Source organism: Suricata suricatta, chromosome 12, assembly GCF_006229205.1.
Source record: "Suricata suricatta isolate VVHF042 chromosome 12, meerkat_22Aug2017_6uvM2_HiC, whole genome shotgun sequence".
NCBI classification, from domain to species: domain Eukaryota; kingdom Metazoa; phylum Chordata; class Mammalia; order Carnivora; family Herpestidae; genus Suricata; species Suricata suricatta.
Genome location: NC_043711.1, coordinates 68,611,896 through 68,625,775, shown reverse-complemented (window position 1 = coordinate 68,625,775; position 13,880 = coordinate 68,611,896). Strand labels below are relative to the sequence as shown.

At 37.2% G+C, this 13,880-nt stretch overlaps 1 protein-coding gene and 1 long non-coding RNA gene across 6 annotated transcripts in view; one reads left to right on the top strand and one right to left on the bottom strand.

The window, feature by feature from the left end:
- TASP1 (taspase 1) overlaps positions 1–8,332 on the bottom strand; it is a 273,497-nt gene extending 265,165 nt beyond the window's left edge. For all 5 annotated transcript variants that reach the window (XR_003900840.1, XM_029916663.1, XM_029916662.1 and 2 more), the window contains exon 1: positions 8,310–8,332. The gene's annotated coding sequence lies outside the window, so the exon portion shown is untranslated. The remainder of the gene's footprint in view (positions 1–8,309) is intronic.
- Positions 7,770–12,160, top strand: LOC115273578. Its single transcript, XR_003900841.1, has 2 exons — positions 7,770–8,623; positions 11,873–12,160. It is a non-coding gene; the product is annotated as an uncharacterized LOC115273578 (long non-coding RNA).
- The last annotated feature ends 1,720 nt before the right edge of the window (positions 12,161–13,880 follow it).

Below are 13,880 nucleotides of genomic sequence, written 5' to 3'. Positions count from 1 at the left end.
TAATTGGCCCTTTACACCAGAGGTGGTCTGAGAAGCACTGCAATACAGTATTTTAACTTATTTTAATTCTTGGTTAAGAAGAGTCCATTCAGTTAGTATCAAAAATCTATAAAGAATTTACTAAACTCAACACCCAAAAAAAACAAATAATCCAGTGAAGAAATGGGCAGTAGACATTAATAGACACTTTTCCAAAGAAGACATCCCGATGGCAAACAGACACATGAAAAGATGCTCAACATCGTTCATCACCACAATGAGATACCTCACACCAATGAAAGGAGCTAAAATTAACAACTCAGGAAAAAACAGATGTTGGTGAGGATGTGGAGAAAGGGGAACCCTCTTGCAATGCTGGTGGGAATACAAACTGTTATGGCTATTCTGGAAAACAGTGTGGAGGTTCCTCAAAAAATTAAAAACAGAATTACCCTATGACCAAGTAATAGCACTACTAGGAATTTATCCAAAGGAAACAAGAATGCTGATTCAAAGGGACATATGCACTCCAAAGTTTATAGCAGCACTGTCAATAATAGCCAAATTATGGAAAGAGCCTAAAGGTCCATCAACTGATCAATGAATTAAGAAAATATGTATACACACACACACACACACACACACACACACACACACACACACACACACAATGGAATACCACTTGGTGATGAAAAAGAATGAAATCTTGTCATTTGCAACAATGTGGATGGAAGGGGAGGATATTATGCTAAGTGAAAAAAGTCAAAGAAGGACAGGTATCATATGATTTCACCCATATGTGGAATTTGAGAAACTTAACAGATGATCATAGGGGAAAGGAAGGAAAAATAGGATAAAACAGAGAGGAAGGCAAACCAAAAAAGTCTCTTAAATACAGAGATCAAACTGAAGATTGATGGGTGTGGGGGAAATGGGTGATGGGCTTTAAGGAGGGCACTAATCCAGAGGAGCACTAAGTGTTATACATAAATGATGAATCACTGATTCTACTCCTGAAGCAAGGACTACACTGTATGTCATCTCACTTGAGAATAAAATATTTTAAAAATAATAAAAGTTTGATAGGAAAAAAAAAAAGAGTCCACTGAATTTTTATTACAGAACATTTCATTTAAAGGACGAATAACTTTGGGGCGCCTGGGTGGCTCAGTTGGTTAAGCATCTGACTCTTGGTTTCAGCTTAGGTCATGATCTCACAATTTGTGGGTTCAAAGCCCCCATCAAGGCTCTATGCTGACAGCACTGACTCTCAAAATAAACAAACTAAAAAAATTATTTTAAAAAAAGGACAAACAGGTTTTTTACATTTATTTATTAATTTTGAGACAGTGAGAGCCTGAGAGGGAGAGAGGTAGAGAGAATGGGAAAGAATCTCAAGCAGGCTCCCCACATCCATTCATAGCCCAATGTGGGGCTTACTCTCCCTAACCATGAGATCATGACCTGAGCCAAAACCAAGAGTTGGAGGCTTAATTGACTGAGCCACCCAGTGCCTCTAAAAGACAAATAGTTTTAAATCAAAAAGTATATATGTTGTTGTACTAAAATGTTTACATATATTCATAAATGCAGGAAAAAATTTGGATTACAAAAGAGTATTTATATTGATTAAATTAAGGTAAATTTAAATGCCTGCTTTTGTTTTTATTTTTTGGTGGTATCTGTCTTTCAAGGGATTTTATTCTAATGACTATTTATTCATGTGTCAGCTGACCAAGTGGATTGTTTTATTTTTTCGAAGGAGAATTTAAGTGATTAGCATGCATGCCATCATATCTGACCCAGCCATGAAATGAGCCTGGGGCCAATAGTTCCACAAATACAGGAGTGAAAACTAGGCCCAAGTTTCAGTTAAAACAAACACACATCCAAGCAGTTTGGGTTATTAAACTCACTGTTATCAGATGTTTTCTTTCATAAATAAGAAACTGAAACACCTATATTTTATAATGAATAAGGTTGAATAGCATTTTAATGTATATGAGAGATTTAAAAACACTGCTTCTCAGGCTTGTCTGAAAAAAATAAAATATGGAAGTTGCTATTTCTTGAGCAATTTGCCATCCCTCAGAGACTATCTGAAATATATTTATTTAGCTAATCATGTCCTCTCCATAAACTCCTCCAAAAATGTTGGCCCCAAAGTTCTGCTGGACTGGGAAAGGAACTTAAATATACAGGCTATCCAATGTACAACTCTGGCCTCCAACTCCCAATGGTTACTGGAATGTTTTGAGTTCAATTAGAAATGAAGCAACTTTTGCTCCAATATCAGTTTTTGTTTAACTTAAAACCCACTAAAGGTCTGAACTACTTAATAAATAAAGAGCTCCAACAAAAGACTAAAAAAAAAAAAAAAAAAAAAAAGACAACTAAGGGCTAATGGGCAAATCCCAGGTTAGAGAAAAATTATACAGTTTAAACAGATCAGAAAATGCTAAACCTCACTCAAAAGAAAGATACAAAATAAAACTAAACCCAAATGCCATTTTTTAACTTGGGTTGGCCAACATCAAAATTATATCACGTTTTGAGGCTATTGAGAATCAGTTCTCATACACTGCAGAGTTGCCTAAGATGACAAAACTCAACAAGAGCAATTTGGCAAAATCAACCAAAATTAGAAATGCACATTGAAGAATTATTTGCAATAGTAAAGATATGAACCAACAGTATGTTTTAATGTAAGTGGTTAAAAATAAAAGCAGCCACTGGAAAAAAATGAGAATATTCTTGATAAAGAAATACAGATTGACTAATCTTAAAGACATTTTGGTAAGCAAAAAAGGCATAGTACAGATATACATGCACTACCATATTTTGAGGGAGTGGGGAAAAAATAATACAGCTAAGTACATATGCAAAGTATAAATCTGCTAGAATACGCCAAAAAAAATATTGTAATAGTGGCCACCAGAAGATTTGAAAGACTAATGCACAAAAGTGGGGTGGAAATTTATTGTTCATGGTTTATACCTTTCAATTTTGAAAAATCTGAATATTTTATTTACCAAAAAAAAAAAAGCTTTTTTTAAAATTCATTTTTTTAACTTCTGGAAACATGAAGTAACTAGCTAAATCCAAGTTCCAAAATAGAGAAGCCTATGAGATCTCACTTAAAAACTTCAGTAAATGGGTGCCTGGGTGGCTCAGTTGATTAAGCGGCCAACTTCAGCTCAGGTCATGATCTCGGTTCGTGGGTTTGATACCGACATCGGGCTCTGTGCTGACAGCTCAGAGCCTGGAGCCTGCTTTAAATCCTGTGTCTCCCTCTCTGTCTGCCCCTCCCCTACTCATGCTCTGTTTCTGTCTCAATAATAAAACATAAAAAAAAAAAAAACCTTCGGTAAGGGGGGAAATGTCATATGCTGAAGCTTCTCAACACTCATCCCACCTAGGGCAGGAGTAGACAAAAACATGGCCAAGCTAATAATACAGGTCCAAGAAGTCTGTTTTTGTTTTTGTTTTTCTGGATTTAAACTTCTGAGGCCATACAAACTACAGGTAATCCAAATTTAAAACAGAAGAGGAAAAAGAAGAAAATAGATCATAGTATTTGATCTCTACAGTTCAGACTAAGGAGTAAAAATTAAATCATTACTATAGACTAATGTCAAATATCCCTGGGATTATTTTTTGTCACACTTTTACACGTTATTACAGATCATTATTTGAAATTAATGAAGCATACTTACATCAATATACTAATCCACAAGAAAAATGTCTAACATTTCAGCCAAACTTTGAGGTAATATTCAATACACAAGGTTTCCAATGAAAGGAGATGCATAAACATGTTACAGTTTTACTCAACAGAAAACAATTATATAGCTCATTTTTTATAATGTCTTTATTTCTGAATAGTATACTTGAATATGGACATTTCTCCACTAGTAATGATATTAAAATTCACTTTATTATTTCTAAAAAACACTGGCAACTTGTCATCCTCTGCAATAGTTGTGTCAAAAATTAAAGTTAGCCTATGGCCCAGTAATTTCACTCCTAGGTATATACCCAAGAGAACTGAAAACATGTCCAAAACTGTACATGAATGTTTATGGCAGAATTATTTATAACAGTCAAAAAGTGATTAACAATTTAAATGTCCATGAACTGATAATAAAATGTGGTACATTCATACAATGGCATATTATTTAGCCATAGAAAAAAATTAAGTACTGATACATACTACAGCATGAATGAACCTTGAAAACAGTCAGACACAAAAGACCACATATTGTATGCTTCCATTTATATGAAATATCCAAAGTAGGCAAATCTAAAAAGACAGAAAGTAGATTAATGGTTACCTTGGGCTAGGAGGCTAAAGGGGAATCAGAGAATGACTGCTAACTGGGGTAGGCTTTCCTTTGGTGGCAATAAATGTTCTAAAATGTATTGTGGTGATGGTTGCACAATTCTGAATATACTAAATACCACCGAGCTGTACAGTGTAAGTGGGTAAATTATATGATAAATGAATTCTATCTTAATAAAGCTGTTTGGGGGAAAAAACAAACTTTCTGCTTCACATAAATTGTATCTTTTCCAAGTTATCAAAACTAATGGTCTTTTCTGCTCACAACTTTTGTTCTCTAGATCTCCTGCTCTCCTTGGCAAGCATGCCAATCTACCATCCTAGCTCTTCATGGCCCCTCTGACCTTTCCCAACTTTGTCCTCTTACATGACTTCCTGTCCATGGACCTATTCTCAAATTTCAGCAATTTCATCCATTGCCAACCTTTCAAAACAATCAGATGATTTGCAACACTATCTTGTCTCCTGAGCTCTAGCCACAAGTCTCCTGGATAGTTCAACCTGGATCCTCTTCACTCTTAGCCCACCAAAAACAAACTCATCTTTCCACAGAAATCTAGTTCTTTCCACATTATTCCTTATTTTTCTTAATAGCATCAATCCTTTTCCAACTCACCTTGAAGTCATCTTGGACTGTACCCACTTTCTAAGTCCCATAAATTTCTCCCTCAAGCATTTAACTTCCTTTTCCCTACTGCCTTGACCCTTGTTAAGCTCACATACCTCTTAGCATAAATGTTACAAAAAGCATTTTAACTTTTCTCCCCAAATCCAGACAACTGTAAGACAACCAACTACAAAAGGCTGCCAAAATAAATCTCATAAAGGACAACTCCAATCAAAATGAATAGCATGCCAAAAGACATGAACAGACAATACACAAAAGAGGAAATATAAACTGGATAGTCAATATTAAGAAAAGAATATTCAAAGAAATACAAACAAAAATGAAATCTTCTTAACTAGCACTGTACTGCTGCCATAAACTGATGTAACCATTTTGAAAAAAAATTTGTCAGTAAGTATCAAGAGCCTTAAAATGTGTAATTTTGTATATACAATTTTGCAGAGATACTCTATGTATGAACTAGTCTATACAGGCACAAGCAATAATAATACTGTGGAGAACTCTAAGGAGAACTGGAAGACTGAGGGGCAAAGATGAAAAGGAAACTTAATTTTCCTATTGCTTTTTGTATTTGATTTTTTTTTTAATCATGTACTATCTACTAAACACAGGTTTAAGTCTGCCATCTCTGAGTCTAAGATGAATGTAAATTAACCTGATTATCAAGACCAGAAGAGAAACTCAGAATAAAACATTGTTTTTGCTCTAGGGACTTTCAAGGCACTGAATTAAGGTCTAAATCTTGACCTCATTTCTCTCAAAGACTTTTATTTTCCTACTGCATGTGATGACACTTTTTTCTTCTTTAAACCATTTAGAAAACTACTTCATGTCCTGTTTTACCCTGGTGTTGAAGTTTTTCACTCTAAGATTTATTTAGTCTTTTTAAAGCAGTCAAAAGAATAAGTCAGGGAATCCATCCAACTCATAGCAAAAAGGTTTTTACAGAAATCTGGCCCTTAAGCTATAGCAACTGATGAATAAAGAAGCATTCTGTCCCTCTTAACATCATGACACTGAAGGTTTAATGCCTCATTCGATGAGCTCCAAAATATACTTATTTCATCTTTGACCCAGTAATTTCACTTCTGAGAACACTTTCTACCAAAATAACTTCAAACACAGAAGACTTTATGTCTTTTATGCTGTGCTTAACACGGGATAATTTAGAAAAACAAAAATCTGAGAGTGACCTAAATGTCCAACATCGAAAAATGGTTAACAACCAAGGCCATTACATGGAGAAAGGACAGTCTTCAAGAAATGGTGCTGGAAAAACTGGATAGCCATATGCAAAAGAACAAACTTGGATTTCTACCTATTCCTACCTACCTATCGCTTGATAAACACAGATCACAAACTAAATGTAACAAATAAAACTACAAAATTCTTAGGAAAAAACATAATCTTGTCTTTGACAGTGGTGTTAGGATACCAAAAGCACAAGCAACCAATGGAAATATAAAAAATTAGAATTCATCAAGAGTTTAAACATTTGTACTTCAAAGGGCACTATTCATAAAAGTAAAAAGAAACCCCACAAAATGGAAAAAACATTGCAAATTGTATATCTGTTAAAGGACTTGTATCCAGGCTACATAAAGAATTCATACATCAAAGTTTTAAAAATTCAACATAAAAACAAGCAAAGGAATTGGACTGACATTTCTTCAAAGATACAAAAAAGGATAATAAGCATATGGAAAGATGCTCAACATTACTAGCTATCAGGGAAATGGAAATCAAAACCAGAATGAGAGACCATTTCAAAAGCTATAGCATAGCTATAATCAAAAGAAAATGAGTGCTAATAAGGATATGGAGAAATCAGAACCCTCTTATCCTGCTGGACAGGCCACTTTGGAAAACATCTAGCAGTTCCTCAAAAAACTTAAGTACAGTTACCATATGACCCAGCATTTCCACTCCTAGATACATAACCAAGAGAACTGAAAATCTATATCCACACAAACCTGTACATGGATGCTTACGGCAGAATTATTCATAATCATCAAAAAGATAATACAACTCAACAGTCCAACTGATGATGGACAAACAAAATGTGGCATATTCATACAATGGAATATTATTCAGCCATTAAAAAAGAAAAGTACCAATACCCAATACAACATGGATGAACCTTGAAAACATTATTCTAAGTAAAAGAAGACAAACACAAAAGGCCACATATTATGTAATTCCATTTATATGAAATGTCCAGAATAGGAAAATTGATAGACAAAAAAGTAGATTAATGGTTGTCAGAGCCCGGGGGATCAAATGGGAAGTGATTATAATAGGCAGTTTCTTTTGGAGATGATAAAAACGTTCTGGACCTAGATAGTGATGATAGGTGCACAACTTTATCAGTATAGTAAAAACCATTGAAATTTACAATTTAAAAGGGTAGGTTTATGGTATGTTAAATATCTAAAAGAAAAATCTATGCAATGGCTGCAATGTACCAAAATTATACTTTTTGGTTATATATTTTATACACACACTACAATCTTAAATAGGTTGAGAATTTGTATAAAAAGGGACCAAAATGCTGGGTTGGTGAAACTACAGATGATCTCTTTATGATTATTTCTGCATTTTCTTTAATAAGCATGCACTGCTTTTTACAAGTGGGGAAGAAGCTTTATTTAAAATAAGCAAAAAAGGAAATTGTTAAACTCCCGAGTGTATAAAAATTCCTTAGGTTAGTATTCAGCTATCTCAGTCACGTGGTCCCGTTAATACCTTTCCTTTCTTTCCCCTCCCCTACAGAGGCGAGTCAAGTTAAACTCCCTCCTTCCGGAAACACTATGCCCTCTATTTCCAGGGCAGCTCCGCTCCAGTTTTCCACCCTCCTCTCCAGTGCTCCTTCTCCATCGTCTCGGCCCTTTCCTCCTCCGCCGCCTGAGCAGCAAATGCTAACGTCCTGAGGGACTCTAGCCAGGCCTCTATTACACCACGGGGCTGCCTTGGCCCCGATCCGCCACGCAGGACTAGGGCGCACACTCTCGGGTCTCAGCGAGCCTCCGACTCGGAGAACCCCGCAGCCCGAGACTGCAACGTGAGTGCAGGACAGTAGGAACTGTCCACACACAGATAGCCTCTTCCCCGGAGAAGGAAGGAGACCGCCAAGCTGGAGTCAACGCTGAGAAGGGGACCGACACGGGCGCCACGCGCGACCGAGAGGCCGAGGGACGTCCCGGATCTGCTCCTTCAGCACCGCCCCAGGCAGTGGGCATCATGCGCGCCGCCCCCTCCCGGCCCCGGAGAGGATGTCCCGGCGAGCGTACGGGGCCTGGACAGAGGCAGCGCCGCCGCGGCTGCAGCGGCGCGGACAGCGTGAGAAAGAGGGACACTCACCCGCGTCAGCCCCGAGCCCTCACAGCACCGGAAGTAGTCACCCGCCCGTTGCTAGGGTGAGGAAGCGGGGCTGACGTCAAGCTTTTCCATTGGGCATGCGCGTAGCCACATGGCCGGAAGCCTACGCCCACGCGCTGCTCGGACTCTGCCCACGGCTAGCGAACGTTTCACCTGGCTGCAGGAGTTCCGCGCCGAGTTCACCTGGAGCTTCGTTCTGGGCTGCGCAGGCGCTGATGCCCATCTCTTCTCACCCAGCCTCTTGATGAGCCGGTCACCTGTGACTTAACTGATCCCAGTGGTTTGGCAGACCAGCGGTATGATATGACATGATATTAGAGCAGCCGTGATTTAATGAGGTGTCAGTTCAGAACTTAATTTTATTCCGTCATTGCAGCCCTCCTCTACAGTAGAGAAAACTAGAGTTCTGCCTGGATTCCATGTGGGAGGTGGGGCCAGCCTTTCCCTGAGGAGAATGAAAGTGTGGGTGACCCTTCTTTTACCACCTAGCATCTAAGATCAAGATCCAGTAACAATGTAATCTCTTTAATGTTTCCTTGTAACTATTAACACGAGTCCTTTAACAAGTAACTACCTCTAAACCTGTTTTTAGAAAGCAGAAATTGAAAGAAGTAAAGCAATAGCTCTAAGTATGGTACCAAGACCAGAAGCTTAACTTGAACCGGGCCCTTACTAGAAATTAAATTTATGACAAAAACTCCCACCTCACTGGGAGAAAAAAAAAATGTTATTAATTGCAGATTAAAATAGCAGTCTTCTAATTATCTAAAATTTTAAGACTGATGATATTATATCGTGTTGGTGAGGATTGAGAAATCAATCACTCTTGTTCATTGTTGGAGGAATAAGGATTTGCGCACATTTTTGGAGGGCAATTTGATGGTCATCTACCACAGTTTTAAATGTACTTATTCTTTGACTCAGAAGATCCACTTTTCTCTCTGACTCTCCCTCTCAAAAATAAATAAATAAACTTAAAAAAATTAAAAAGGGACATCTGGGCAACGGACTCTTGGTTTTGCCTCAGACCCTAATCTCATGGTTCATGAGTTCCAGCCAGCATCAGGCTCCATGCTGACTGTGGATGGAGCCTGCTTGGGATTCTCTCTGCTTTGGATTCTATCTCTCTCTCTCTCTCTCTCTCTCTCTCTCTCTGCACCTCTCCCACTGGCCCTCTCTGTCTCTTTCAAAAAATAAATAAACTTAAGTTTAAAAAAATCCACTTTTAAGAATCTCATACAGTATTTCCATATGTTCACAAAGATGTATATATATTCATGCAAAAAATATTTATCAAATAAATTCTATGAGCTTGGCACTGCTCAAGAAGGTTTATTGCAGCATTGCTTGTGTAGGAGATTTTAAAAAATTGGAAACTTGAATTTCTATCAATATGGAATAGTCAAATAAGTTATTTTAAAAAAAGCAAACTATATGATGATGCAACCATTTTTAAGTACTAAGATGAAAAGCTATCCATAGCATATGGTTAACTAAAATAAAATCCAAAATAGTACTTAACATATAACTTATGTATGTGTGTCTGTGTATTTATTTTTATTATATTTACATACATACATATACAATGTATGTGGGAAATAGTTAGAAGGTCATTACTAAAATACAAAGCAAGTTACTAACAGAAATAAGATTGGATTGAGTTGGGAATGAAATCATTTTTATTTTATTTATACATCAGGATGCCAGTGCTCAAGGCCCATTTCTACTAAGGGCACTTACATATAGCAGGACGCTAAGGTTTGGGTTTTTAAGCCCCTAAGGTGAGAAGCAGAAACACACAAACAACCGTTAGTAAGAATAGAAACGAGACAGTAGACTTTGATCTCAGGCTTCTGCTTTTGAAGTCAATGGATACAGAATTTTTTTAAAAAAATGTTTCCTTAATGTTTTTAAAAATAAGTGAGGGAGTAGAAAACCAAGCAAAGATTAAGAAAATACAAGGGGCACCTGGGTGGCTCAGTCAGTAAAGCATCCAACTTCAGCTCAGGTCATGACCTTGCAGTTCCAGTCATGATCTCATGGTTCGTGGATTCAAGCTCTGTATTGGGCTCTCTGCTGATAGCATGGAGCCCGCTTCAGATCCTTTGTCCCCACCCTCTCACTCTGCACCTCCTGCACTCTGTCTCAAAAATAAAAAAACATTAACAAAAAAGAAAATACCAAAAAAGTATCTGATAAAATTGAAAAAATTAAAAATCTAGGACTACAAAATTGTTCATTTAAAAAAAACACAGGGTATTTTTTTAAGTGGGTTAAATATTACTTACACACTACTTAAGAAAAAAAAATAAGCAAATTGGAAGGTAGATATAAAGAAATCACCAGAATGAGGATCAGAGAAACAAAGAGATGGAACATATGGAAGAGAATGTAATAGACATGGAAGAGAGAATGATAAGGATAGAATGTCTAGTATATATGACATTAGAATTCCATGAACATAAAAAAAATGGAATGAAGAAAGAAGATGCAATATTTTAAGAGATGATAGATACACTCATGATCTGTGACTTCAAGCCCCACATAGGGCTCTGTACTGACAGCTCAGAGCCTGGAGCCTACTTCAGATTCTGTGTCTCCCTCTCTCTCTGCCTCTCTCTCTCTCTCTCTCTCTCTCTCTCTCTGTCTTTCTCTCTCAAAAATAAATAAATGTTTAAAAAAGAAAGACAAGAAACATGAATTATCCAAAATTGATGAAAAACAGAAACTCTCAGATTCAGGAAGCTCATGAATCTCAAACTGAGTAAATAAAAGAAATCCAAATCTAGACATATTATACTTAAATTTCAGAAGATCAAAGGCAAAAACATCTTTAAAGCAACAGAGACAAAATATCTACAAAGAAATAATCTGACTGAAATTAGATGTCTTGGTTTAACAATTGAAGGTAGAAGATGAAAATGGTATTTTTGAATTACTGATAAAATATTTCCAAAGTACTGAAGAAATATCAACCTAGAATTATTTACCAGCTAAACAAGCATTCAAGAATGAGAGTGTATTGAGGATATTTTCAGATGAACCCAAACTGAGAAAACTTACCATGAACCAATGTATTTAATAAAAGATACAATTCAGGAGGAAGAAGATAATTCCAGAAGAATCATTTAAAAAGAAATAAATGTTGACTTTGGGGATCCCAAGTTCTGAGCCTAGGTTTACAGAGTTGGCTTTATCTCCAGAGACAGTCTCTAATCCTCGACATCCCTGCTATTTCTTGTTATGGTAAAGGATTTGACATATCAATAACCACAGAATGTTCTATATTTGTAATATGTCATCTTACTGTTTTGGTATATGACAGTGTGGCAGATCATTTTTCTCAAATGGTCACACATTGTCTACCTCACATGCTCTTTGAATGATGAGACTTTGATACTCCTTCCATCTAAAGGTGTGTCTACCTATATTCCCTACCCTTGACAATCTGAGCCAGCTTGTGACTATAGCAGAAGTCATGCCAGGTAACTTCTAAAAGGCAGTATAGTTTCTTCATAATTCTCTCTTACAATACTTGCTCTTAGATCCCAGCCACCATGCTCTGAGGAAGCACAAGCAGCCTCATGGGAAAACCAATCATTGACATTGTGACCAACAGCTCCAGATAAGGTCCCAGCTGGCAGCCAGCACCAACTACCAGACATGCAATTGAATTGGCCTTCAGAAGATTCCAGTCCTCAGCCATGGATTAACTAACTTCCAGCCTTTGAGTCTTCCTGGCTTAGATGTCATGAGCAGAAACAGGGCATCTCCACTTGCCCTTTCCAAATCTTGATAATAATAACAATAAAATGGCTTTTGTTTTATATTTACAATACGAGTAGTACTTCGTCACAGGCTCCAACAACAGAACCACAGTCTACTAGCTCTTACACTGAGGGCATCATGCCATGGCCCTAACACTGAAAGCCCAAAGAAAGATAGCAGTGGCTAGGAGATATCCTCATGGTTCTGGACAACTCTAGTGCCTCCAATTTGCCCACCTTATCCTCACTAACTAGTTATCCCTCCTCTCTCTCTTTTGTACTCTCCCACCATAGGTTGCATGGGAATTTTTTTTCTTTATATTTCTACCAGTGACTTCTAGGGATGGAAGGGAAAGTTTATTACATAGTAAGAATAACCATTTATTACATGGCAGTAGTAACTGGAACAGATTTTGTTACTTAGAAGTGGATGAATATCATAACAAAACATAACAAAATAACATAATAAAACCAATCATATGGCATTGCCTTTGGATCTAGGTAGAAAAGCCAGGTTAGGAGAATGTTAGAAATCTAAAAGGCCTTGAGGAGGTTGCACTAAGGGCACAAAGGGAGCTAAGGAAGATGTTGTTGAAAGCCAAAGAGAAGAATCCTTTGTTACATAGGACCAAAAATTTGCCCCAGGCTTTGGGGAACAGACACAAACTATAAGCATAATAAGGTAGTTGATTTTTTATGTCATTGAATATGGTGCTTTTTTTACACAGCAATATTCAATGGAATAGGCAGAAACAGAAAAGATGTTTGCATTTTTAAATGCATAGATAAATCACTATGTTGTACATCTGAAACTGATGAAACATTGTGTGTCAACTATACTGAAATAAAACAAACAAACAAACAAATAAATAAATGCATGGATAGACTCCCTTCCATTTCTTGGACAACACTGTTACCTACTGTGTTCCCAGAATCTAGCTACATGTAACAATCACCTCCCAAAGCTGCTCTGCAAATCTTCATCTTGGGCACCCAACCCTGACACCTCTCTTGTCATCCTCTAGTAGTTTAAGTGAAAGTAACAATCTTCTATCTAACCTGCCTTCAGACTCAATTTTTCAAATTTCTAACTGGTTGTTCTAGATCTTTTGAAACATTAAGGATGGACAGTTATCTAATCAATTCATGGAAGTTGCTAAATGTAAAAGAAATGTTTCTACTAGTTAATCTCCTTCAAGAAAACCTTACCTTCCCATTCTCCCTTCCTTCAAACCCCAAACCAAAACCAAAAGCTAACTGAGGAAAAAGAGCAGGAGACATACATGGATACTAGGCTGCAAAAAAACAATAGATGCTCATTGTCTAGGATGCTTTGAATGTAACTTCTTAATTCTTTTTAATATAAGAGGAACAGTCAAGGTCTTTCCCCTTCCGATAATGTTAATATCTGCTTATGCTATATAATCTACTTCTGTGAATTCGATGCAATTTCAGCACTTAAAACAAATTATTTGTTTGGAATTATTAACTCTTATTATTTTATATTGTTTGGAAACCATAACATGTCTCCACCTTTATAATCTTTACAAATAAGAATGTGCCTGATAGTATGGGGAGGGGGCGGGTTATTTAGCTTCTATTCCAATGCTTCTCTTAAGTGTGAGGATGACATTGAAGGGAAGTAATTTATATATTAAGCTGCCGGAGTCCAGCTCCTGCAGGTCCAAGGTTCCCCCGAAGGATGACGGTGCAGGCCAAAGAGAGAGTGGGAGAGCCTTGCGTTTCGTTCTGATCCCAGACAAGCACTCCTGCCCGTCTGGCAGGC